Genomic DNA, 26,146 nt, shown 5'->3' with positions numbered 1-26,146 from the left:
CTCAAGGACAGATGGCCTGATGAGGCTGGTTGGGGACTGCGGAGAATGAGGAATCGATCTGCCATTCCATGTGAAAATGAATTGTAGCCCCAGCCTGTGTGTGTCAATGGAGCTGATTAGCACTTGCGTGAGTCTGCAGCCATCGATTGGCAGGTGAGAATCGTTCTGGGAGCAGCAGGAAGCCAGTCCTCTCCCACTCCCATTGCCACCAGATTCTTCCCTCCACAGAGGTTTTCTCCCCATCCCTACTACCTGGAGTCTCCAGACCTCCTCCAAACCCCAGAGCTAACGGGTGCTCAGAGCCACTTTAGCTGCATCCAACCAAAGGTGGGGGCATAAACCGTACTCACCTCATTCAGCCATGCTGGTTGCAGCTGGTAGAAGGACAGATGGCCTTTCAGGAAGGCACTGCCTGCTTGGAGGGTCCTGTGTGAGTGAGTGGGTGCAGGGTTCAGCTGGGTGCTTACATCATAAGAAGAAAAAAGCAGGGACCCTGCCACATACTTATCATGTGACCTTGGGCAAGTCATTTGCCTTTCTGGGCTCCAATTGCTCTACGTGTATGGGATTAAAAATACCTTCCTCAGTAGATTGTTGAGGCCAGGCACAGTGGCTCACACCTGTAATCCCAACACTTTGGGAGGCTAAGGCTGGTGGATCCTACATAGTAGAAACTAAAAATGTTACTTGGAAATGGACTCTCCACTGTCTTCAAGAGGCACCCACTCTGGGGACCCCTGTCTGGTCCCACTTCTACCTCTCTTTTCATCATTTGAATGTTGAAGACAAGTTACAGCAAGAGCCTCAGTGTTTGCCCTGACTTGGGGCAGTTCTGACTTCAAGGAAGCTCAGCCCACAGTTTTGGGTTGCCTTTGGGTGAGTGAACTGTCAAGTAACAGCAAGGGAACCAGACAGGCTCAGTTTCATCAGACCACCAAGGTCCATCTGGACTTACAGGTTCTTTCTAAGCTTGGCACATGGTATCTGGGGAGTGTTCTGACATTCTTGTGCCTGCCAGAATAGGACCTCTTCCATTACCTCTAATTGTACCAAGTCCACATGGCAGGCTTCCTTCATTAGTTTTCTTTCTTGTCCCTCCAAGGCTAGAACTCTGCCCAATTGGCACTGACCCTGATCTCCTGCCTTGATCTTGCCAGACTTCTCCCCAGGGACCTGGACATGTCTACTGATGGCTGGCCTTCTGCCCCAAGTTTGTCAGGCCATCTGTTACCAGAGCTTGGCTTCAGCCTTGACAGAGTTAGGCATTGCAAGACCACTGAAGGTCTCTTATGCCACACCCAGAGGGAAACATCATCTTGAGTCTCTATACATAAAGAGTGTGACTAAGAATTATAAGCTCTGATACAGACCACTATGGCTGTAGTGGCAAATGAGGATTGTGGTCAAGACCATGGACAGATGCCGTGGGGTTTAAGGATGCCTGGGATTGAGGATGAACGTAGTGGGCTTGGCTCCATGCTGAAGAAATGGATAGGAGTTCATGTCAGCACCATGGACAGACACCACTGGCTCGCGCTCTCTCTCTCTCTCTCTCTCTCTCTCTCTCTCTCTCTCTCTCTGTGTGTGTGTGTGTGTGTGTGTGGTTTTTTTTTTTTTTCTTTTCTTTTTTTGAGACAGGGTCTTGCTCTGTCATCCAGGCTGGAGTGCAGTGGCACAATCACAGCTCACTGCAGCCTCAAACTCTTAGGCTCAAGCAATCCTCCCACCTCAGCCTCTGGAGTAGCTAGGACTATAGGCGCACACCACCACACCCGGCTAATTTTTAAATGTTTTTTAAGAGACAGGGTCTTCCTATGTTCAATATCAGGCTGGTATTGAACTCCTAGCCTCAAGTGATCCTCCTGCTTTGGCCTCCCAAATGTCTGGGATTACAGCATGAGCCACTGCACCTGGGCCCAATGCTTTGAATAATTCACTTCGCTTCACTTCAAAGCCCTCCTCCACCACATGACAAGCATTCACATCTCTAGAGTCATCGCCCATTTCTCCTGTGCACAAACCCTCTTCTTTTCCAATCAAAGAGGGCCATTTGTCATCCACAGCTTATCTAGGTGATTTCTCAGCTCTGTGCTTCTACAACTCTTCAGCTGCTGGCTGTTGAGGGAAGAACATAAGACTTGGAGTCTGAAGGCCAAGGTTGAAAATGTTGGTTATTCCATTTATGGGCTATATGACATCATTTATTTCATCTGCAAAATGAGGCAATGATGCTTGCCTGGTGGAATCATTCTTAATTCATTCAGCAACTACTTGTTGAAGGAATATGCCCTGAGGCTTACCTACATATGTGTGTGCATAGGTATACATGTATGCATATGCATGTTAGGAAGCAATGCTGATGCTCCAGCATGAAGGGATGTACCCTGAAGACAAACACAAAGAACAATAGTAGATAGCATTTATTGAGTGCTCAGTGTATTTATTCAAGTGACTACTATACTAGAGCAGTGAGCAGACAAGACTCCCTGACCCATTGGAATTTGTATGTATGTATGTATGTATGTATGTATGTATTTATTTATTTATTTATTTATTTTGAGACAGAGTCTAGCTCTGTCGCCCAGACTGGAGTGCAGTGGTGCAATCTCGGCTCACTGCAAGCTCTGCCTCCCAGGTTCATGCCATTCTCCTGCCTCAGCCTCCCGAGTAGCTGGGACTACAGGCGCCTGCCACCACGCCCGGCTGATTTTTTTGTATTTTTAGTAGAGACAGGGTTTCACCGTGTCAGCCAGGATGGTCTCCATCTCCTGACCTCGTGATCCACCCGCTTCGGCCTCCCAAAGTGCTGGGATTACAGGTGTGAGCCACCACACCCAGCCTGGAGTTTGCATTTAATCTACATTCTACTCTTTGAGTTTTAATCTTCTGGAGATCTGAATCATAGGCTACATTTTGTTTTTTAAGAAAATCAATACATGTACATTGTTTTTAAAAGCAAACTAGTACTGCAAGTCTTGCTACAAAAACAGCAGTTCATATCCTAATCAAGTCTCACTCCCCAAAGCAACCTCAAAAACATTTGAGGCCAGATGTGGTGGCTCATGCCTGTAATCCCAGCACTTTGGGATGCTGAGGTGAGCAGATCATTTGAGGTCAGGAGTTTCAGACCAGCCTAACCAACATGGTGAAACCCATCTCTACTAAAAATACACACACACACACACACACACACACACACAAAATTTAGCCAGGTGTGGTGGCACATGCCTGTAGTCCCAGCTACTCGGGAGGCTGAAGCAGGAGAATCACTTCAACCTGGGAGGCAGAGATTGCAGTGAGCTGAGATCACACCACTGCACTCCAGCCTAGGTGACAGAGTGAGACTCCGTCTCAAAAACAAAAAGAAAAAACAAAAACCATTTGAGCTCTGCCTACTGGTATTTACCTCTGAATATCAAAATAATATACTTATAATGCTTGTTCTTAGTTTATTATGGAAGATAATAATTTAATAGTTTGTATCACCCCACCCCCACTCATCTCCTTTCTCCACCACTCCAATATAGTTACATCATAATTTTTTGTCAAATCAGTATTCAGTGTTGGCCTTACTGATTTCACACACATGATTTACTGCTGAAACTAATCTTCCATTATCTTTCTTGTGCTGATTTTTTGTTTTTACTTATGTTAATTATCTTGTTTTTTTCTTTCTGCCATTTTCTTAGTTTTCCATATCTTTATCATGAATTCATCCCCAACTCTTCAACAGAATGTAAAAATCTTCTGAATGCTAATTTCCACATGATGAAACACATCAGGCAATCTATTAATTCCCCCGTTTTGTTCCCTTAAGGAGACCTGGAGCCTTCCATCTCCCTCTGGGCCTTCTGCACAGAAGTTGTTCAGAGGATTCCCTTTCACACTTTTCTTGGGTGGGTCCCCTTTTCCTGGATCCCGCACATCTTTTCTTTCTTGGCTTAGTCTTCCATTTTAGTGAAGCACATCCTTATCTCAGTGTGACAGGGCATGTCCTTTACTGGCTTCCTGAGAAAGAATGCACGAGAAGAGCCAGGCACAGTGGCTCATGCCTATAATCCCAGCACTTCCGGACGCCGTGGTGGACGGATCACTTGAAGTCAGAAGTTTGAGACCAGACTGGGCAACATGGCGAAACCCCATCTCCATTAAAAATACAAAAATTAGCCAGGTGTGGTGGTAAGCGCCTGTAGTTCCAGGTACTTGGGAGGCTGAGGCACAGCAGTTGCTTGAACCTCGGAGGCGGAGGTTGCCATGAGCTGAGACTGGGCCACTGCACTCCAGCCTGGGCAACAGAGCAAGACTGTCTCAAAAATTTAAAAAAGAATTCATGAGAAGTAAAATCTTGATACCTTGTATTTCAGATAATTCTTTATTCTACCCTCACAGTTGACTTATAACTTGAATGACATAGGAATTCTTTTTTTTTTTTTTTTTTTTTTTGTGAGACAGAGTCTCTCTCTGTCACCAGGCTGGAGGGTAGTGGCGCAATCTTGACTCACTGCAACCTGCATCTCCTGGGTGCAAGCGATTCTCCTGCCTCAGCCTCCCAAGTAGCTGGGACTACAGGCGCGCACCACCACCCCCAACTAATTTTCGTATTTTTAGCAGAGAGGGGGTTTCATCATGTTGGCCAAGATGGTCTTGATCCCCTGACCTCGGGATCCACCCACCTCAGCCTCCTAAAGTGTTGGGATTACAGATGTGAGCCACTGAGCCCGGCCAGTATAGGAATTCTTTAGACTTTTAAAGGCATTGCTCCAGGACGGCTGTTGAGAAGTCCATTGCCATTCCTGATTCCACGCTATCCTTTGTGTGCACCCTCTCCTTTCTGTAAGGAAACTTTAAGTATTTTATCCATATCCTAGTTCATCAAAAATTTCATGCAAATGAGACTTGGTTTGGGCATATTTTTATATATTGTATTTGTAGGTCTTTGGGTAAGTCTTTTTGTTCTAGAAACTCATGTCTTTTACCTCTGAGAAACGTTCTATTATTTCTGTGCTCTCTCTTCTCTCCGTTTTCTCTAATCTCTTTCTCAGTATCTAAAGGGTTTATTTTATTTTATTTATTTTATTTTATTTTATTTTTGATTTTTTTTTTTTGAGAGAGAGTCTTTCTCTGTTGCCCAGGCTGGAGTGCAGTGGTGCCATCTTGCTCACTGCAACCTCCACCTCCTGGGTTCAAGCGATTCTCCTGCCTCAGCCTCCTGAGTAGCTGGGATTACAGGCGTGTACCACCACACCTGGTTAATTTTTGTATTTTTAGTAGAGAGTAGAGTAGTTTTACTATATTGGCCAGGCTGGTCAATATAGTAAACTCCTGACCTCAAATGATCCGCCTGCCTTGGCTTCCCAAAGTGCTAGGATTATAGGTGTGAGCCACCCACCATGGCCAGCTAAAGATCTTTTCTCTACTCAGTTTCCCTAGTAAAAAAATCCCCTAATCTCCACCTGAGAGGGTGGGTATTCACCTGGCCATCAGTATTCTACCAACTGTGTCTCACGAGCCTAGGGTCTTAATGTTCAGACTGTCTCCTAACACACCTGTTTTCATTATGACATCTGTCACCTGCTTTCCACTGTGCCCGGTGTTGAAATGAAGTATCCCTGGTTCACTTAAAAAATATATATATAGATGAGGTGTTGCTACATTGCCCAGGCTGGAATGCAGTGGCTATTCACAGGCACAATCATAACTTACCACATTCTAGAATGCCCTGTCTCAAGCGATCCTCCTGCCTCAGTCTCCTGAGTAACTTTGGTGGGTTTTTAAACACATATTTTTAATTTTTTTTACTTTCTTGAGACAGAGTCTCACTCTGTCACCCAGGCTGAAGTGCAATGGCACAATCTTGGCTCACTGCAACCTCTGCCTCCTGGGTTCAAGCGATTCTCGTGCCTCAGCCTCTTTAGTAGCTGGGGTTACAGGCATGCACTACCATGCTCGGCTAATTTTTGTATTTCTAGTAGAGGAGGGGTTTTGCCATGTTGGCCAAACTGATCTCAAACTCCTGGCCTCATGTGATCCGCCCACCTTAGCCTCCCAAAGTGCTGAGATTACAGGTGTGAGCCACTGCGCCTGACCTATTTATTTATTTATTTATTTATTTTTGAGACGAAGTCTTGCTCTGTCGCCAGGCTGGAGTGCAGTGGCACGATCTCAGCTCACCACAACCTCCGCCTCCCAGGTTCAAGTGATTCCCCTGCCTCAGCCTCCCAAGTAGCTGGGATTAAAGGCACGTGCCACCACACCCAACTAACTTTTTGTGTTTTAGTAGAGACAGGGTTTCATCCTGTTGGCCAAGATGGTCTCTATCTCCTGACCTCGTGATCCTCCCGCCTTGGTCTCCCAAAGTGCTGGGATTATAGGTGTGAGCCACCATGCCCGGCCTTATTTATTTTTAATTAGAAACAAGTTCTCACTATGTTTCCCAGGCTGGTCTCAAGCTCTCGGGCTCAAGCCATTCTCCCACCTCAGGCTCCCACGTAGCTGGCACTACAGGTATGTGCCACTGCGCCTGGCCTGTTTCACTTTTTAACTAGAATAAAACCTCCAGTCCTTGACAAGATATGGAAGACGTAGTTATCTGCCTGTGTATGTTATGGAAGGGACCTGGTTCTTTTGCAGAATTTCAACCCATTCCCTTGTTCTTAGCCCATACCTCACTCCCACCTTCTGCAATAACTTGTGCCTCCAATATCTAATCTTTCCCTTGTCCTAGGTCTCCAACTGACTGACTTCTCTTTGGCATCTTTTGCTATAGCACTTGGTATGCAGCTATCTCAGCTCTGCCAACCCGTCCATCCACTTGCTATCTTCCAAAAATGTGTTGACATCTGTGGTCCACCATTGGCTTCTTTATATCGCTTTACTTTTATTTTTGTGAGGTTTGTTGAGGGAGCAGATATAAATGCATTTATTCCATCTGCCACATTCAACCAGAAATTCAAAAACTGCACTCTTAATTACTATGCTGAATTGCCTCTCAAATGAGACAGTACCTCTGGGATCCCATAGTCCAATGAGGATGAAATGAGATTACACATGTGAACATACTTTGTAAGCTTTAAAGAGCTATGTGCAATGAGTAAGAGGGTCTGTGTTAAATTCCCCGCCAAAGTGCCCTCCATTTTTCTCTCTGTTCTCTGATTCCTCCCATCTCCAAAGTACAGATCAAGCTTACCTCTTCCTGAGGCCTTCCCTGATCAACCCAGCTAACAGGGATGTCCCCGAGCTCTGACCACCAGGAGATTCTCTTTCACCTCCCTTGGCCCTAAGCAGTGCTGCTTTGTTCTTAAGCACAAAGTTACTAAGTTGCATCATCAAATGTAGTTCTGCTGGTGTACTAAAAAGAGCTTTCCTCCTTCCTACGGGCAGGGGACACAGGCTTGACTAAACAAGGGTGCACTTTGGGAGTGGAGGAAGAAGGGTTTTTTCCTTGGGAGGTGAGTTTAGAAGACAAAGTGGCTTCTGTTGCCCTGCAATCTGAGCTGTGGGTGTGGCTCTCAGAGCCCACCTTCTTCCTCTTGCCTCCTCTGCCCTCTCCAGAGCTCTCCTCTGGGCAGTGGAGCCCATGGCAGTGGCTGCAGCAACAAGTCCATGCCACTGGTCAGGGGCTGTGTCCTTTCACTCCCTCACTCTTTCCAGAACTTTGATGTGGCTTCTGAGGGATTCAACTCATCTGTGGAGAACTTAAGCCAGAATTGCAGTGGAAGATGGACTGGTCTCTGCCTAGAAGTGGTTGATCTTCACCTCAAAAAGATTCTGATCATTTTCCAAGAGACAAATTTCCTCTGACAGTCTTTCCAGAACATTCCATTAGAGTGAAATGTGCCATCTCTTGTCCCTTCCCTGACATGATTATGAAGGAAACTGGGCTTTTCCCAGGGACTGAGGCTACAAGAGGCTGCCTGAAGGTCAGTGCTGGTGTGCTGGAGCATCTATGAAACACACAGGTGCACAGACACAATCGTGCTCCCAGACTGCAGGGCATAACTCTTTGTGCAGCAGCAGTAGCACTCCCCTGCCCCATGTGTATGCACTGGTGCAGGAATCCATTTCCTCTGGATTCTTCTCTGTCCTTCCCAGAACCTTCATCTTTAGAGAGCCTTGAAAGTGAGGCCGATTTGGTTGGAAACAGCCAGCCAGGGCAGCGAGGTGGAAGAATGGCCAAGGAGAGAAACACAGACAATGAGGAGGTCATGCCACTCTGATTTCCCCTACCCCCGCTGCAGATTGTCCCAGGGCTTAGGATCCCTCTCCCCTACTTCTTTTTATGTCTGGAGCTGTGTTGTCAAATACAGGAGCTGCTAGCCATGCATGGCTATTGAACACTTGAAATATAGCTAGTCTGAGTTGAGATGGGCTAAAAGTATAAAATACATACGGGAATTTAAAGACTTAGGAAAAAAGAATGTAAGATAGCTCATGAAAAAAATGTTTTCATATTAACCGTGATGACAAAATGCTTGCATTTTGGAAATACTGGGTTAAATAAAATATATAATTAAAATGAATTTCATCTGCTTCTCTTTATTTAATTGCACTTGTGGCTCACATTGTATTTGTGTTGCTCGGCACTGGTCTATAGCCTGCCGTGAGCCAGACTGCTTGACTGGGCCCTGATTCCCTATTTGGATCTTGTCATTTCTTTCCACAGAAATGAGACCCTTGTCATTCTTAGAGTCCTTTGTTGAATGGAATAAGAAATGGAATAATGCCGTATCCACCTGATGGGGACATCACCTCCTACCTGGATGGTCAGAGGACTCCTATCCATCCCACTGTTCCTTCTGGTTTGGGGCCCAGAGGTACAGAGCCCTCCCTCTCCCCAACAACCCCAGTATCCATTTGGATTGAAGTACCAGCATGGGCTGGGTCTTGAGCCTAGACAGGCCCAAAACTCTCCAGGAAGCCCCCTCTAGGCTGTGCCTGCCCTGTCTGGTAGGGTAAAGCCAGGTGGCCCCAAATGCCTGTCTTATTCTTCTCTTATTTTTCCTTCTTCCCTCTTATCTGTCCTCTCCTCCCCCAGCCCTTCTCTTCTTTTTTAAAAGTCTAATTCTGAGCAGCCGGCTCTGTTCAACCTGACTGGTTTGTTATGGCTTATAATCTGCGCCAGGATTAATTAGCTAATTACTGACAAACGTCCGCTGGCAAGATTCTGCTCCAGCTTGTCAGCTTGAAGTGTTTAATTATTTTAATCATTTACTTTCATCTTCAAAATGTATGCTGCCAAGAGAGTTGCAGGGCATCTTTTAATTATGATTTGGGGTTTCTGCTGGGCTGTGTTCTGTTCCTGAGGACAGGGGACGTTATTTATTTATTTATTTTTTTACCAGTCTTCCACCAAAGCCTGAACATGCTTCTACTCCCAGGGCCTCCACATTCCACGGATGGCTGATGGAGAAGAATCTCAGGTCATCTGTGGACACCTCTCCTTCTGTATCCCCAGAACATGATGTGCACAGGTGCATAAAGGAAATTTAAATTTTGTGAGTACTATTATGTGCTGAACATCATGCTAGTTGTTTTTCTATTTTATTTCACATTTGTGAGCACAGAATATGGAAACAGCCTGAGAACTGGACAGAGTGGCCTGGGGTGATCAGTGGGGTGAAAAAAGCAAGAAAGGGGTTATTTTATTGATTGATTGATTGATTTTTGTGATATGATTTAATTATAGTAAACTGAAGTCGTCTTAAATATCAAGCTCTGTGAATTGTCACATATACCTACACCATCACCCAGTCAATGTACCCTAGAGGCCCTGTAATGCCCACTCCCAGCTTATCCTTCCCAACAGTAACCACTTCTGACTTCTATCACCATAGATTTGTTTTTCTAGTCTTCACTCTTATGTAAATAGGAATCTGCAATATGTTCTCTTTTTTTTTTTTTTTTTTTTTGAGATGGAGTTTCATTCTTGTTGCCCAGGCTGGAGGGCAATGGCACTCTCGGCTCACCGCAACCTCTGCCTCCCGGGTTCAAGCAATTCTCCTGCCTCGGCCTCCCGAGTAGCTGGGATTACAGGCTTGTGCCACCACGCCAGGCTAATTTTTTTTTTTTTTTTTTGAGATAGATAGAATCTTGCTCTGTTGCCCAGGCTGGAGTGCAGTGGCATGATCTCAGCTCACTGCAAGCTCCGCCTCCCAGGTTCACACCATTCTCCTGCCTCAGCCTCCCGAGCAGTTGGGACTACAGGCGCCTGCCACCACGCCCGGCTAATTTTTTTGTATTTTCAGTAGAGACGGGGTTTCACTATGTTAGCCAGGATGGTCTCGATATCCTGACCTCGTGATCAGCCTGCGTCAGCCTCCCAAAGTGCTGAGATTACAGGCGTGAGCCACCGTGCCTGGCCTAATTTTGAATTTTTAGTAGACACGGGGTTTCTCCATGTTGGTCAGGCTGGTTTCGAACTCCCAACCTCAGGTGATCCACCCTCCTCGGCCTCCTAAATTGCTGGGATTACAGGCGTGAGCCACTGCGCCTGGCCAATACATTCTTTTATGTGAAACTTCTTTCCCTCAACATTTTGTCTGTGAGAGGAAGGGGTCTTTAATATAAATCATATTCTCTGGCCAAGGCTTTGGTTTGGGTCCAGCTGAGAGATTCAACCCATGTTCTTAGAAAGACTTTAACATGGTTTCCTCCTATAAGCATATCGAAAGTGAATTTGGAGGCTCATGTCTGTAATCCCAACACTTCGGGAGGCCGAGGTGGGCAGACTGCTTGAGCTCAGGAGTTCGACACCAGCCTGGGCAACATGGCAAAGCCCCACCTCTACAAAAAATTGGCCAGGCATCATGGCACACACCTGTGGTCCCAGCTACTCTGGAGGCTGAGGTGGGAGGATCACTTGAGCCTGGGAGGTCGAGATTGCAGTGAGCTGTGATTGCACCACTGCACTCCAGCCTCAGCGTCAGAGTGAGACCCTGTCCTCCCCAACCACCTCCCCCCCTAAAAAAAAAACAGAGTTTGGATATGATTTTTCTCCTTCATTCCCTCTCCTTCTCTACTTTCTCCTTTTTCCTCTCTTCCCCCTCCTCTCCTTGCTCTTGCCCCTGGCCATAGTCATGACTTTCACTACATCCTATTAGGAAGTTCTTCCTGAGCTTAAATTCATGCCATTCTGGATACAAAGGCTTATGAGTTTCCTAAAGACACATGGTGTTCAGAGGAGGGTTTTGAAGAACAAAAGATTCCCACATTATGGGTTGAATTGTGTCCCCTAAAAAAGATATGCTGGATTCCAAGTCCCCACTACCTCAAAATGTAGCCTCAACTGGAAATAGGGTCTTTACAGATGCCATCAAGTTAAAATGAGGTCATTAGGGTGGGCCCTAATCCAATAAGACTGGTGTCCTTATGAAAAGGGGAAATTTGGACACAGACACACACACACACACACACACACACGCACACTGAGAACATCATGTGAAGATAAAGGCAGAGATGGGGGGATGCATCCTCAAGCCAAGGAACACCAAAGACACCAGCTATCCTCCAGAAGCCGCAAGAGAGGCATGAAACAGATTTTCCCTGGAGCCCTAACAGGGAACCATTGTCCCTGGAGCCCTAGGAGGGAACCAACCCTGTCAATACCTTGATTTCAGACTTCAAGCCTCCAGAACTGTAAGACAAAAACAAACTTCCTTCCTTCCTTCTTTCCTTCCTTCCTTCCTTCCTTCCTTCCTTCTCTCTCTCTCTTTTCTTTCTTCTTTTTTTGAGACAGAGTCTCACTCTGTCACCCAGGCAGGACTGCAGTGGCGTGATCTCAACTCACTGCAACCTCCGCTTCCTGAGTTCAAGTGATTCTCCTGCCTCAGCCTCCAAGTAGCTGGGATTACAGGTGCATGCCACAACAGCCAGTTAATTTTTGTATTTTTAGTAGAGATGGGGTTTCACCATGTTGGTCAGGCTGGTCTCGAACTCCTGACCTCAAGTGATCCACCCATCTAGCCTCCCAAAGTGCTGGGATTACAGGCGTGAGCCACTGCACTCAGCATCTTCCTTCCTTCCCTTCCTTCCTTCCTTCCCTCCCTCCCTACTTGCTTGCTTGCTTGCTTGCTTTCTCTTTCTTTCTTTCTTTCTTTCTTTTCTTCTTTCTTTCTTTCCTTGTCTCTGTCTTTCTCTCTGTCTTTCCTTTCCCTCCCTCCCTTCTTTCTTTCTTTCCTTTTTTTTTTTTTTTTTTTTGACAGAGTCTCACTCTGATTGCCCAGACTGGAGTGCAGTGGTGTGACTTCAGCTCACTACAGCCTCGACCTCCCTGGGCTCAGGTTATCATCCCCCCTCAGCCTCTCCAGTGGCTGGGACCACAGGCACCCACCACCACACCCAGGTAATTTTTTGTATTTTTAGTAGAGACAGGGTTTTGTCATGTTGCCCAGGCTGGTCTCGAACCGCTGGACTCATGTAATCTATCTGCCTCAGCCTCCCAAACTTCTGGGATTATAGGTGTGAGCCACTGCACCAGCCCAAGATAATACATTTTGTAATTTCAGCACTCAGTTTGTGGTGCTCTGCTGCAACACCCCTAGGAAAATACTGCACCCCCAAAGGGAGCTCCAGTCGGGTCTTTCTGAATCTGTGTCATGAGACCGATAGCAACCTCTGAGGGATCCTCCGTGCAAACCCAGCCCCAGGCTGGGAGTGACTGAGGTGACAGCTCCAAGTTGGAAGACTGAGGAGAGGAGAAAAATCAAATTAATGAGCTCAGCAATGCCATTAATGAGGCACCAGGCAATATCCAGGGGGCTTCTGTGATGGCCTACACCAGGGCAAGATTAGCCAAAGGATGCCGGGAGCCAGCTCGTGCCAGGTTCTGACGTGATGTGATCTGTCCTCTTGATGCCTCCCTTCCACAAAGTCCAGGGTGGGGCTGGGAGTAAACACAGAGAGTCCTCGCCCAGCGGCTGAGATCACTTGGAAGTCCCCTACCCTTCTCTGGACCTGGTACATGACCCTGCACATGGCATTGCACTTTCTACCATGCAGGTTCATACCTGAGTCCACCCTCAAACACACCTATTCCTATGTGCCAGGCTCAGTAAAGCCACCCTATCTATGTGTGTTTCCCTCCTCCTACTCCCACCCACCTTGAAAGTTCCATCTGGAACAATTTGCTTCATAGGAATGCAAGCGAGCAGCTTGCTAGCCTGTCTGGCAAATGCATAGGGAACCTTCTGGCCAAATCCTACAAAACCCTCTTTCTCTGGGCCCCTGCTGGCCCATGCTAAAAATCCACCCCCACATCTCATCATCCCACCTCCTTCTGATGATCCTGTCCTTCAGGTCAGAGCCAGCTCTCACTGCCTTCTGCCAGAGCTCAAAGTTTCTGCCTAACAAGCCCCCTCCTTACTGACAGCCACAGGCTCTCCCTGGTTTGTCCGTAGAGGTCTGTATGGGGTCTGAGTCCCTGTCGCAGTCTGTGTCTTCTATAGCTAGGTCTAGCTTACGATGGCTTGTATGATGACGGGCATGGTCAGACCCCCTCACCACCATGCACTGTCTGAGGATCTCAAACACAGAGGAGTGTGAGGCCTGTGCCTGGGAAGCCTTATAATGAAGTAATGCGTGAGGAGAGAAAATAAGATGGGGTCTGGGTCCTAGCCCTGGGTCTGTCTCTAGTGCAAGCCACTTCCCTTCTAAATCTCTTTCTTTACCTGAAAAATGGGGACATAATCTCCACTGTATGAAATTATACACCCAAGTAAGTATATAAAAATGTATACTGCATGTGGTATATACATACTTTTTCAGCTTTTAAAAGGAAGGGAATTCTGATACATACTACTGCATAAACCTTGAGGACATTATGCTAAGCAAAATAGGCCAGTCACAAAGGACAAACACTGCATGATTCCACTTTTCTTTTCTTTTTTTTTTTTTTGAGAAAAAAACAGTCTCGCTCTGTTGCCCAGGCTGGAGTGCAGTGGAGCGACCTCGGCTCACTGCAAGCTTTGCCTCCCGGGTTCGAGCAATTCTTCTGCTTCAGCCTCCCGAGTAGCTGGGATTACAGGTGCCCGCCACCATGCCTGGCTAATTTTTGTATTTTTTGGTAGAGACGGTGTTTCACCATGTTGGCCAGGCAGGTCTCGAACACCTGACCTCAGGTGATTTGCCTGCCTCGGGCTCCCAAAGTGCTGGGATTATAGGCATGAGCCACCGTGCCCAGCCTGCATGATTCCACTTATAGGAGGTACCTAGAGTAGTCAAATTCACAGAGACAGAAAGCAGAATGATGGTTTCCAGAGTTGTGGGAGGGGCAGTGGGGAGTTATTGTTTAATGGGTATAGAGTTTTATTTTTGCAGGATGAAAAGAGTTCTGGAAATAGATGGTGGTAATGGTAGCACAACAATAAGAACGTTTTTAATACTACAACACTGTACACTTAAAATGGTTAAAATGGCAAACTTCCTGTCACATATATTTTACCACAATTTAAAAATAAGCAATAAAAACAAAATGTAAACTGCAAAGCTCTGAAGAAATGTGACACTATTAGTATCACAGACACTTTTGCACTTGGCTCTGGGGACCTCAACGGACCTCCTCCACCACAATAAAAGCCCCTCCATTCTCATTTGTTATCATTTTCAAACAATTTCCATGAAATATACATTTATAGTTGCTATAGGTTTGGTCTTCAGTCCTCACTTTCTAGATAGAGTAACACAGGCGTTAGAGTAACAGTGAGTCAGCAGATCCGGGTTCCAATGTGGCTCTGTTGTTTATCAGCTGCACAAGATATTTCTTCAAGCCTTTTTTCTCATGAGGTGACCAATTATACCAATCTCATAGCACAGGTGTAATAATTAAATAAAAGAATGCATGGGGGCTTGGTGCGGTGGTGCACACCTGTAATCCCAGCACTGTGGGAGGCCGAGGCGGGTGGATCACTTGAGGTCAGGAGTTCGAGACCAGCCTGACCAACACGGTGAAACCCCATCTCTACTAAAAAATACAAAAAAAAAATCAGCTGGGTGTGGTGGCACACGCCTGTAATTCCAGCTACTCAGGAGGCTGAGGCACAAGAATAGCTTGAACCTGGGAGGCAGAAGTTGCAGTGAGCCAAGGTCATGCCACTGCACTCCAGCCCAGACCACAGAGTGAGATTTCGTCTCAAAAACAAACAAAAAAGAATGCATGAGGACAGGCGCGGTGGCTCACACCTGTAATCCCAGCACTTTGGGAGGCCGAGCTGGGCAGATCACAAGGTCAGGAGATCGAGACCATCCTGGCTAACACGGTGAAACCCCATCTCTACTAAAAATACAAAAAATTAGCCAGGTGTGGTGGTGGCGGGCACCCGTAGTCCCAGCTACTTGGGAGGCTGAGGCAGGAGAATGGCATGAACCCAGGAGGCGGAGCTTGCAGTGAGCCGAGATTGTGCCACTGCACTCCAGCCTGGGTGACAGAGTGAGACTCCGTCTCACAAAAAAAAAAAAAAAAAAGAATGCATGGGGGCCAGGCATGGTGGCTCACACCTGTAATCCCAGACCTTTGGGAGACTGAGGTGGGAGGCTCGCTCGAGCCTAGGAGTTCGAGACCAGCCTAGGCAACATAGTGAGACCCTGTTTCTACAAAAAGTTTTTTAAAAATCAGCTGGGCATGGTGGTGTAAGCTACTTGGGAGGCTGAGGGGCGGGGATCCTTTGAGGTGGAGGCTATAGTGAGTGGTGATCATGCCACTGCACTGCAGCCTGGGTGACAAAGCAAGACCTTGTCTCAAAAAAAAAATTGCAATTGGGTCTTGACACAGGGATGCGACTGTGCTTAATATCTCTTAGACAATGCTGTCATTAGATACACGGAGTCTAAATGGGGATCTTGTCAAAATTAGTTTTCCATTGCTGTCACACACACATGTGCATCAAACAATGGAGCTCAAAGTCAGAGGAGAGGGTAGGAATGAATGAGGGTGAATGTGAATGCTTTCCTCTCTACTGCAGTACAGTTCTCTGGGTGGCCTTGAATCAACCCTGTTCTCTTCCCTTTTTTGCCTGTAGTTCTCAAGAATAACTGTAGAATATGCTGGGAATACAACATCCTGAGATAGGGAGGAACTGGCCAGAACAACCCAGACTTTGTTCCATTGCTCCTTAGAAACAGAATAGCCTTCAATGCTTCAGTCCTGTGAATCATCAACCTTGGGGTATAAAACCCAGGGTGGGCTGCTTTCTGGGGTTCCTCAGCTGCAGTGCAAGTGAGGCCTGCACAGATGAGATTTCATCCACCCTGGGCAGCTTTCCTGAGCCTTGGGGGACCAGCTCCCAATGAATCATAGGCTTTGGTTATGCCTTGCTGCCTATCTGTAAGTCATAACTCCGCTTCATGTAACCTGCTGTGTGTGTGGGTGTTCTTTCTCACCAGACTCAGACAAGTTGGTAACCAATGCACAGTGAATCTGCTACCCTTCTCCCTTCTTTCCTCCCTCCCTCCCTTCCTTCCTTCTTTCCTTCCTTCCTTCCTCCCTCTCTTCTTCCTCCCATACTTCCTTCCTTCCATCCTTCCTTCCTTTCTCTCTTCCTTCCATTAATGATCCCCTACTAGATTTACATAGGATACTGGGCACTTTGCCAGGGCACTGGGGCATAATTTCATTCCGGACCTCAAGGAACTCCTAGCCTGATGAGGGAAACAGAGAGAGAGATTATAGTGGTCTTGGGAATATAGAGAAAAGAACATTTTTAAGATGCATACATTTCTGAATTTCCTCATCTATCAAATGTGAATAATAATACTTGACTTACAGAGCTGTTCTGAAGATGTTGTCTGGCATTTAGTGGTGGCTCAGTAAGCATTTGTTAAATTTAAAATGTGTTGATGTAGGCCGGGTGCAGTGGCTCATGCCTGTAATCCCAGCACTTTGGGAGGCCGAGGCGGTTGGATCATTTGAGGTCAGGAGTTTGAGACCAACCTGGCCAACATGGTGAAACCCGTCTCGACTCTGTCTCAAAAAAATAAATAAAATAAAATGTGTTGATGTAGAATAAACAAGACTTGGTGCCTAAGAATACACGGGTTTAAGAAAGGAGAGAAGTAGAGGATGATTCCTAGGTTTCTGGCTTGGGTAACAACTGGGTTGGTAATGGTACCAGGTGGGGTCAGAGAAAGAGAAGGGGAAGAAGGTTAGGGACAAGATGATGAAACCAGTATTGGACACACTCAGTTGTGAGAAAGATGATGGGGGAGGGTGTCCAATAGGAACAGGCTAAAAGTGTCTAGATTGCAGGAGAGACATCTGGGCTGGAGACAGAGATGAGTGAGTTAGGAGAACATGACTCAGGCATAGGTGAGACATAGATAAACAGAAGAGGATTGGAGCCCACGCCAGCATTTAAAGGGTAGGTGGGAGGAGCACAGGACCCCGAACAAGTATCACAAGAGAGGAAGAAGAGGAGCAGAGAGTGCTATCGCAGAAGCTAGGGAAGGAGAGGGTTTCAGGGGAGAGAAGAGGGTCTGCAGGGTCAAGTGTTTCAGACAGGCGGTGACAAAGCCCATTGGGTTTGGGATCAACATCTGTATATATGGGCAGCTCTATCAAGAGTGTGGGTGGAAGTCAGACCACAGTGTGTTGCAGAGACAATGAAGGGGAAGTGTATCCACTGACTGCAACTATTCTTCCAAGAATTGTGTTAGTGAAGGAAAGAAAAGGATTTCAATGATAGCTTAAGGAGAGGCAAGCCCATTTTGGAATGGAGAAAACCTAAGCAAATTTTTAAGCAAAAGAAGGAATCAGGGCCAGGCACGGTGCCTCACGCCTGTAAAACCAACACTTTGGAAGGCCGAGGCAATAGGATCACTTCAGGTCAGGAGTTCAAAACCAGCCTGGCCAACATGGCGGAACCCTGTCTCTACTAAAAATACAAAAATTAGCCAGGCATGACAGTGTGTGCATGTAATCCCAGCTACTCAGGAGGCTGAGGCAGGAGAATCACCTGAACCCGGGAGGCAGAAGTTGCAGTGAACCGAGATGACACCACTGCACTTCAGCCTGTGCAACAGAGCGATTCCATCTCAAAAAAAAAAAGAAGGATTCAGTAGATTGGGAGAAGGGTGAGGATACAGGTTGAAGAAGAGTGAAGGGTTGACCAAGAGCTAGATATTTCCAGCCTCCCTTTGGGCATCTCCTTGTCCGTTCTGTGTGCATAGTGAGACAGCCTAGACCAATTCAGGCTCTGCCTGTGCTAAAAGGGGGCCCCTTTGCCCTTTGATATAGGCAGATGAGGGCATGTGAAAGGGTGTGCCTCAGTGTCCAGGTCTACATCATCCACACTTGAGACTATCCACATACACTCTCATTCCCACCCCTAGACTCATATATACCCTTTCTTTTTTTAACTTTTTTACTCTTTCAATAGAGACAGGGTCTCACTATCTTGCTCAGGCTGGGCTAGAATTCCTGGGCTCAAGCAATCCTCCCACCTTAGCCTCCCAAAGTGCTAGGATTACAGGTCCCACCTAGGCTTCCCAAAATGCTAGAATTACAGGCACGGGCCATTGAGCCCAACCACATATACCCTTTCTAACACACTATTTATAGTAGACATCATGAAGGTACGTGGAATTTTATTTTTGAGATGGAGTTTCACTCTTGTTGCTCAGGCTGGGGTGCAGTGGTGTGATCTCGGCCCACCGCAACCTCCACCTCCTGGGTTCAAGCGATTCTCCTGCCTCAGCCTCCCAAATAGCTGGGATTACAGGCATGTGCCACCATGCCTGGCTAATTTTGTATTTTTAGTAGAGATGTGGTTTCTCCATGTTGGTCAGGCTGGTCTCAAACTCCCGACCTCAGGTGATCCACCCACCTCGGCCTCCCAAAGTGCTGGGATTACAGGCGTGAGCCACTGCGCCTGGCTGGTATGTGGAATTTTTATAGAATGTTCTCTCCTATGTTATTCACAAGGTTGTGAGGATCAAATAAGAAGCATATCTAAATGCTTTGTAAAAATATAAATGATACAAATATTAAAAATTAATATTTATTAATTAATAATTCTTACTATTATTGACAAACAGGCTCCACACCATGTTGGCCAGGCTGGTTTTGAACTCCTGACCTGAGTGATCCTTTTGCCTCGGCCTCCCAAAGTGCTGGCATTACAGGCATGACACACACAGAAGCCCATGCACATATGCAGAGGCTCTCATAGGTCCACCTTGCTCCTACTGTTCGGCTAGGGCTTATGTGTCCACACGAGTTCATGAATTCACTAAGACACACTCACCCACTCCCCTACAGGCCCACACAAATCTTTACAGGCTAACACACACTTACACACTGTCCACCACATTCTCAGACAGACCCACACATGTCCAAGTTCACAAACACACTCTTACAAGCATACTCATACACTGCCATTTAGGCTCATGTGAGTATGTGTGTATGCACACACACAGACTCTCTCACACTCACAGAGGCACATGTGCCGACACACAATTAAACTGAGAATCTTCCAGCCTAAGGAGGGCTGAGTTGACTGAACATCCATGAGCCAGGGAGAATACCTTGGTTAGCAAATGATTTCACCGCAGACCTGCAGCTTTGCTCCAGGACATTTGTTTCAGCAGAGAATCAATGTGTCTGGGGCCAAGGCGGAGAGAGAAGGGAGCAGGTTTGAAAGAACAGAACTCTCATCTCTCCCTCCTGGTCTGCCTCTCCACAGATGCCCAGGGGCTCCCACTCTCACCCTCCTGAGCAGAAGCTGGGGATCCTCTGAGCTGCTGTCCCTGATGTTAGAGAGCCCTTATCCCTGAGACCAATGCCAGTCATCAAATACATCTCATAGGATGTCTGCACAAAATCAGCTGCCCCAAGCCCCTTGCCTCCCTCCTCCTGGCTTCTCTGATGCATCCCCCACAGGTGAGCAATACGCAGCTGGGTCCCCACTTGGGTGATTTTTAAAATGAGCTCAGGGAAAGGAAGAGCTTTATCCAAGGAGTGGCATGTGTTAATTGTTCTTTCATGAGGGTCTCAGCCTTTCACAAGCCCCCAGTAGGTGTCCTGCCATTCCCCATAACAGCTGCTTCAAACCCCCTCATCTCTAGGCCTCCTGGCATCGCTTTCAGCACAAAACCTCACCTTTTTCTGTTTGTTTGTTTGAGTTTTGTTGTTGTTGTTGTTGTTTTTCTGAGACGGAGTCTTGCTTTGTCACCCAGGCTGGAGTGCAGTGGCACAATCTCGGCTCACTGCAACCTCCACCTCCCAGGTTCAAGTGATTCTCCTGCCTCAACCTCCTTAGTAGCTGGGACTTCAGGCCTGCACCACCATGCCCAGCTACTTTTTGTAATTTTAGTAGAGATGGGGTTTCACCCTGTTGGTCAGGCTGGTCTCGAACTCCTGACCTCTTTTTTTGTTTTGAGACGGAATCTTGCTCTGTCACCTGGGCTGGAGTGCAGTGGCACAGTCTCAGCTCACTGCAAGCTCCGCCTCCCGGGTTCACGCCATTCTCCTGCCTCAGCCTCCTTAATAGCTGGGACTACAGGCGCCCGCCACCACACCCGGCTAACTTTTTGTATTTTTTTTTTTAGTAGAGACGGGGTTTCACTGTGTTAGCCAGGATGGTCTTGATCTCCTGACCTCGTGATCCGCCCGGCTTGGCCTCCCAAAGTGCTGGGGTTACAGGCGTGAGCCACTGTGCCCGGCCAACTTCACCTTTTTCTTTACAGAGAACATAAATAGATTAGGGACAATCAGAAGGAGACCCTTATAACTTCCTGAGCCACCACCACCATCAGGAGAAGCTACTCACATTTGTCTCATGTTTGTCTTCTCTCATCTCAGAAGGGTGTGGGGCTGATTGCTCACTGATGCTCTACATCCCGCCCCTCCCACATCACCTGAAAACTTGCTCCATCATCAATTTCTCCCCTTTCTCCTGCGTCTTCACTCTCTTGGTCTCTACTAGATCCTTCCCTTCACAGACAGATATGGTGCTGTCTCTTCCATCTTAAAAAAATGAGTTCTCTTGGCCAGGCGCAGTGGCTCACATCTGTCATCCCAGCAATTTCAGAGGCCAAGGTGGGAGGATTGCTTGAGTCCAGGAGTTCAAGAGCAGCCTGGGCAACATAGTAAGGCTCCATTTCTACTAAAATAAATTTTAAAAAATTAGCCAGGCATGGTGGCACACACCTGTAGTCCCAGCTACACAGGAGGCTGGGGTGGGAGGCTGAGGTGGGAGGATCACTTGAATCCCACAGGTCAAGGTTGCAGTGAGCTATGATCGCATGACTGTACTCCAGCTCTGTGTGACACAGCAAGACCTTATCTCAAAAAATAAATAAATAAAAGTCTTCTTCTATACAACATTTGCTTCTATCTGCCACTCAGTCTCTCTCCTTTCATTCATTGCCAATTTTCTTAAAAGAGTTGCCTCTACTCCCTCTCTCCTCCTATCACCCCCTCATTCCCCAAATCACTGCAATCTGTCTCCTGCACCCCACCCCACACACACACACAACTGTTCACCAGGGGTCCCAGCAAGACACAATGTTCACTTCTCAGTCCCTCCAGTAGGGACCCCTTAGCAGCAGTGAATACTGTTGACCATTCCCTTCTTCTTGGAACTCTCTCCCCCTGGTTGTCTTCTCTCCTGACAAGTCTCGGCTCTCTTGTCTCCTTACCTCTCTGACTACCACTTGTTGCCTCCTTCTTTCTCTGCCCTCTTCCCAGATCCAGTTAATATTAATTATGTAGCTTCTACCTCCTAAAGAGCTCTTTTTTTTTTTTTTTTTTTTTTTTGAGACGGAGGCTCGCTCTGTCCCCCAGGCTGGAGTGCAGTGGCACAATTTCGGCTCACACATGTAATCCCAGCACTTCCCAGGCTGAGGTGGGCGGATCACCTAAGGTTCCAGACCAGCCTGGCCAACATGGTGAAACCCTGTCTCTACTAAAAATATGAAAATTAGCCTGGCGTAGAGCTGGGCGCCTGTGATCCCAGCTACTTGGGAGGCTGAGGCAGAAGAATTGCTTGAAACCGGGAGGCAGAGGTTACAGTGAGCTGAGATCAAGTCATTGCATTCCAGCCTGGGCAACAAGAGTGAAACTCAGTCTCAAAAAAAGAAAAGAAAATACAAAACCAGGCCTGGCGCAGTGGCTCATGCCTGTAATCCTAGCACTTTGGGAGGCCGAGATGGGCGGATTACGAGGTCAGGAGATCGAGACCATCCTGGCTAACACGGTGAAATCCCGTCTTTACTAAAAATAAAATAAAATAAAAATTAGCCTGGCATGGTGGCGGGTGCCTGTAGTCCCAGCTACTCGGGAGGCTGAGGCAGGAGAATGGCGTGAACCCGGGAGGCGGAGCTTGCAGTGAGCTGAGATCGCACCACTGCACTCCAGCCTGGGGGATAGATCAAGACTCCATCTCAAAAAAAAAAAAAAAGAAAAGAAAAAGAAAAGAAAATACAAAACCATATTGCTGAAATGTGGGTGTAGTAAAAACAAAAATAAATGGATAGATAGATGATAGATAGATAGATAGATAGATAGATAGATAGATAGATAGATAAAATACAAATCTAGGCCAGGTGCAGTGGCTCATGCCTATAATCCAAGCACTTTGAGAGTCTGAGAAGGATGGATTGTTTGAAACCAGGAGTTTAAGACTAGCCTGGGCATCATAGGGAGACCACATCTCTATGACAAATTTCATTTTATTTTTTGAGACAGGGTTTCACTCCTGTCACCTAGGCTGGAGTGCAGTGGCACGCTCTTGGTTCACTACAACATCACTTGAGGGAGGCTCAAGTGATCCTCCTGCCTCAGCCTCCCAAGTAACTGAGACTACAGGTGCACACCAACACATCCAGCTAATCTTTGTATTTTTAGTAGAGACAGGGTTTCACCATGCTGCCCAGGCTGGTCTGGAACACCTGACCTCAAGTGATCCCCCTGCCTCAGCCTCCCAAAGTGCTGGGATTACAGGCGTGAGCCACCATGCCTGGCCTATAACAAATTTTAAAATTAGCTAGGCATGGTGGTACGTACCTTTAGTTCTAGCTAGTCAGGATCCCAGGAGGTCGAGGCTTTGGTGAGTTATGATTGCACCACTGTACTCCAGCCTGGGTAACAGAGCGAGATCCTGCCTCTAAAAATAAATAAATAGAATAGAATACAAATCTGGGCCAGGTGTGGTGGCTCAGGCCTGTTATCCCAGCACTTTCAGAGGCCAAGGCAGGTGGATCACCTGAGGTCAGGAGTTTGAGACCAGCCTGGCCAACATGATGAAACCCTGTCTCTACTAAAAATACAAAATTAGCCAGGCGTGGTGGCAGGTGCCTGTAATCCCAGCTACTCGGGAGGCTGAGGCGGGAGAATCACTTGAACCTGGGTGGTGGAGGTTGCAGTAAGCCAAGATCATGCCACTGCACTCCAGCCTGGGCAACAAGAGACAGACTTCATCTCAAAAAAAAAAAAAAAAAAAAAACTGAATGCATCCTTTTGCTATATAAAATTTTTCATTGTCTTCTTTCATTATCTGCCTATAGGATAAGTTTCAAACTCTGAAAGAGGGCTTCCAAGGCCCTCTGTGTCAGACCCCACCTTCCTCTCTAGCTTTGTCTCTCACACCTACCCCCTTGCCTTCTCCAAGCCTTTTCAGTTCAGCTAAACCCTTTCAGTTCCCCAAATCCAGCACACTATCTCTTGCTTCTGAGCATTTGAACATGGTATTGTCTCTGCCCAGAACACCCTCCTCTCCCCGCTCTCCCTCCCCTTACCTAACTCCTATTCATCCTTCAGAGCTCAACTCAGCCATTTCCTCCGTTTACACATTTGCTCATTTATTCAGAGGGGGCAGCTGCACGTAAACTTTAAGAGCCTCAGAGAGAATGCTCAGTCCAGTCAGGGACCAGCTGGAAAGGGAAGGAACAGGGGGAAGAGGAATGTAGGGTCTTCATGGTTTAAAGGGCGGGAGCTGAGAGGCCAAGCTACTGAGAAAATAAGGGTTCTCTGAACACTGAGTAATAATATACAGAAAAACAGAAAGTTAATAATGAGAACTTTGGGATTTTTCTCATGTATGTTTAAGTTAAACGTTCTTCTCAGGCCATAATAAACTTACAAAGGGCTTAATAGGGAACACTTAGATGACCAGGAAAATGTACTTAATAACAAGTCATTTATTGAGCACTACAGGCACTGAGTGGAGCATGTTATTGTACATCATCTACCGCATTGCTTGTGACAAAATAAGTATTGCTCTCCCCCATTTTGCAGATGAGGAAGATTCAGAGATTTGCCGGAAGTCTCACAGTAAATTAGTGCCAGAGTCAAAGTTCAGACCTAAATCTATCTGACCCCAAAGCCAACTTCTTGATCTTGACATTCTTTTGCCCACTTTTACTATGGGATAGATTTAAGGGGAGATTCTAATGTGCCAAGAAGATGGGGAGCCCATTGGTAGTTCCCACACTTAATGTCCCCATGATACCCATCCTGTGCCCGCTGACAGTTTGACAACTTACACAGCAGCTAGTTTGCTCGGAGGAGATCTCCGTTAATTAAAATAGCACTAAGGGAGAGCAGCACAAACCATGTCAGCGGGTAATTAATGCAAAGGAGGACTAAGGCATGCAGAAATGCTCAGCCTCTACCTGCCAGAGCCCAGCTTCACTCATTGCCCCCAGACTAAAGCTGCCACTTTGTCCCTCTGGCTACGAGCTGCTGCCTGTCCTCCTACTTCCGTGGATGGGGAGGAATGACCTGTCCTCTGAGGTCACACCCAGGGCTTCTACTCTTACTGGGCTCTGGACTCTCAGCCTTTTTTGAACTGTCTATCTCTCCCAGGAGATCCAGGAGGACAAGACCAGCCAGAGATCAACCATCCAGGCCCCAAGGCTTTGGGGACATCATCTCAGAGGAAGTGTCAATCCTAGCCTACTCCTGTCCCATCAAGCTGTCTGTCAGGAGTTGTTGCCTTATGTCTCAGGGCAGGATCTTGAACCAGTCTGCCTCAGTGTCTAGTGTGCTGGGCTGAACCAGACCCAACCTCCTCAATGCCTCTGCCCAGAACTAGGACTTGCTTTCCTGTTGGACCTGGTCCTGAAGCTCACTGCTTTGGTGGGACCCTGATCCACCTTCCTGTTCCTCCTCTCATTTCATTATCGTCATATCTGCAGCAGGTACTCTGCAAAAAGATAGTTCTCCATTTTTCAGATGAACAAACTGAAGTTGAGAGCAGGGAAGTAGCCTGTCTAAGGACAGCAGACGTTTCCCTTCTGTTCAGAGGCTGTGCTCTTCTGGGATTCCAGCCATCAGTTCAGCTGTAACTTGCTTTTCTGTCTTTAATAAACCTTTTGTTTTGGAATAATTCTAGATTTACAAAGAAAGTTACAAGGACAGCAAAGAAAGTTCCCTTATACCCCTCACTCAATGTCTCCACTGTTGACATTTTCTGTTACCATGGTACCTTGGTCAAAACTGAGAATCTGACATTGTATACTTGATTTTTGAATCAAGAAATTTTTTTTCCCTCAGGAATGAGCTCCAAATTTCTCTCTTCTGCATCCAAAAGTCCAGTGAGGAGTGTGGATGCGTGTAATGTGGCCCCTTCATCACATCCACCCCATGCATTCCTACCTTATCCAGTGTCCCCAACCCCAAAAAACAGAAGGACCATCCAAGGAGGACCAGCTTCAGGCCCAGAGACTCAGATTCCTAGTCAGCATCCTTCAGGTACCTCACTCATCAAGCTCCTCTTTCCATAAGGCTTCAAAGATACCACTTGCCCACAAACACACTCCTACCCACTAACCTCTAAACTAACTCCATCTTTAATTCTTGTGGACACCCACCCAATATCAACTCCATCCTCAAAGCTGTCAATAAGATCCAATGAAGCAAATATTTATTGATAACACAGAAATAAATCCAATCCTGTCCTGACCTTAAGCTGCTCCTGGTCCTTTGAAGGAAATAGAGGCCTTTGTATATGATTAAAATAGCATGTGGTAAGTGAAGCAGTGTAAACAGTGGTTAAGAGCTTGAGGTCTTCAATCAGAAATCTATGTGACTTTAGCTAGGTGGCATTAATTTCCATGAACATGTTTTCTGTTCTCTAAAATAAGAGGCTGGGGCCGGGCACGGTGGCTCATGCCTATAATCCCAGTACTTTGGGAGAATGAGGTGGGCAGATCACTT

The 26,146-nt window shown here is 46.8% G+C and overlaps 1 long non-coding RNA gene across 1 annotated transcript in view; it reads right to left on the bottom strand.

Moving 5' to 3' along the window:
* Nucleotides 1-359: 359 nt before the first annotated feature.
* LOC129393499 (uncharacterized) overlaps nt 360-26,146 on the bottom strand; it is a 47,869-nt gene continuing 22,082 nt past the window's right edge. Inside the window, exon 3 of the long non-coding RNA XR_008620392.2 lies at nt 360-426. This is a non-coding gene — a long non-coding RNA (uncharacterized LOC129393499). The remainder of the gene's footprint in view (nt 427-26,146) is intronic.

This window comes from Pan paniscus, chromosome 1, assembly GCF_029289425.2.
Source record: "Pan paniscus chromosome 1, NHGRI_mPanPan1-v2.0_pri, whole genome shotgun sequence".
Taxonomy (NCBI): Eukaryota; Metazoa; Chordata; class Mammalia; order Primates; family Hominidae; genus Pan; species Pan paniscus.
This window is presented reverse-complemented; position numbering and strand designations above follow the sequence as displayed.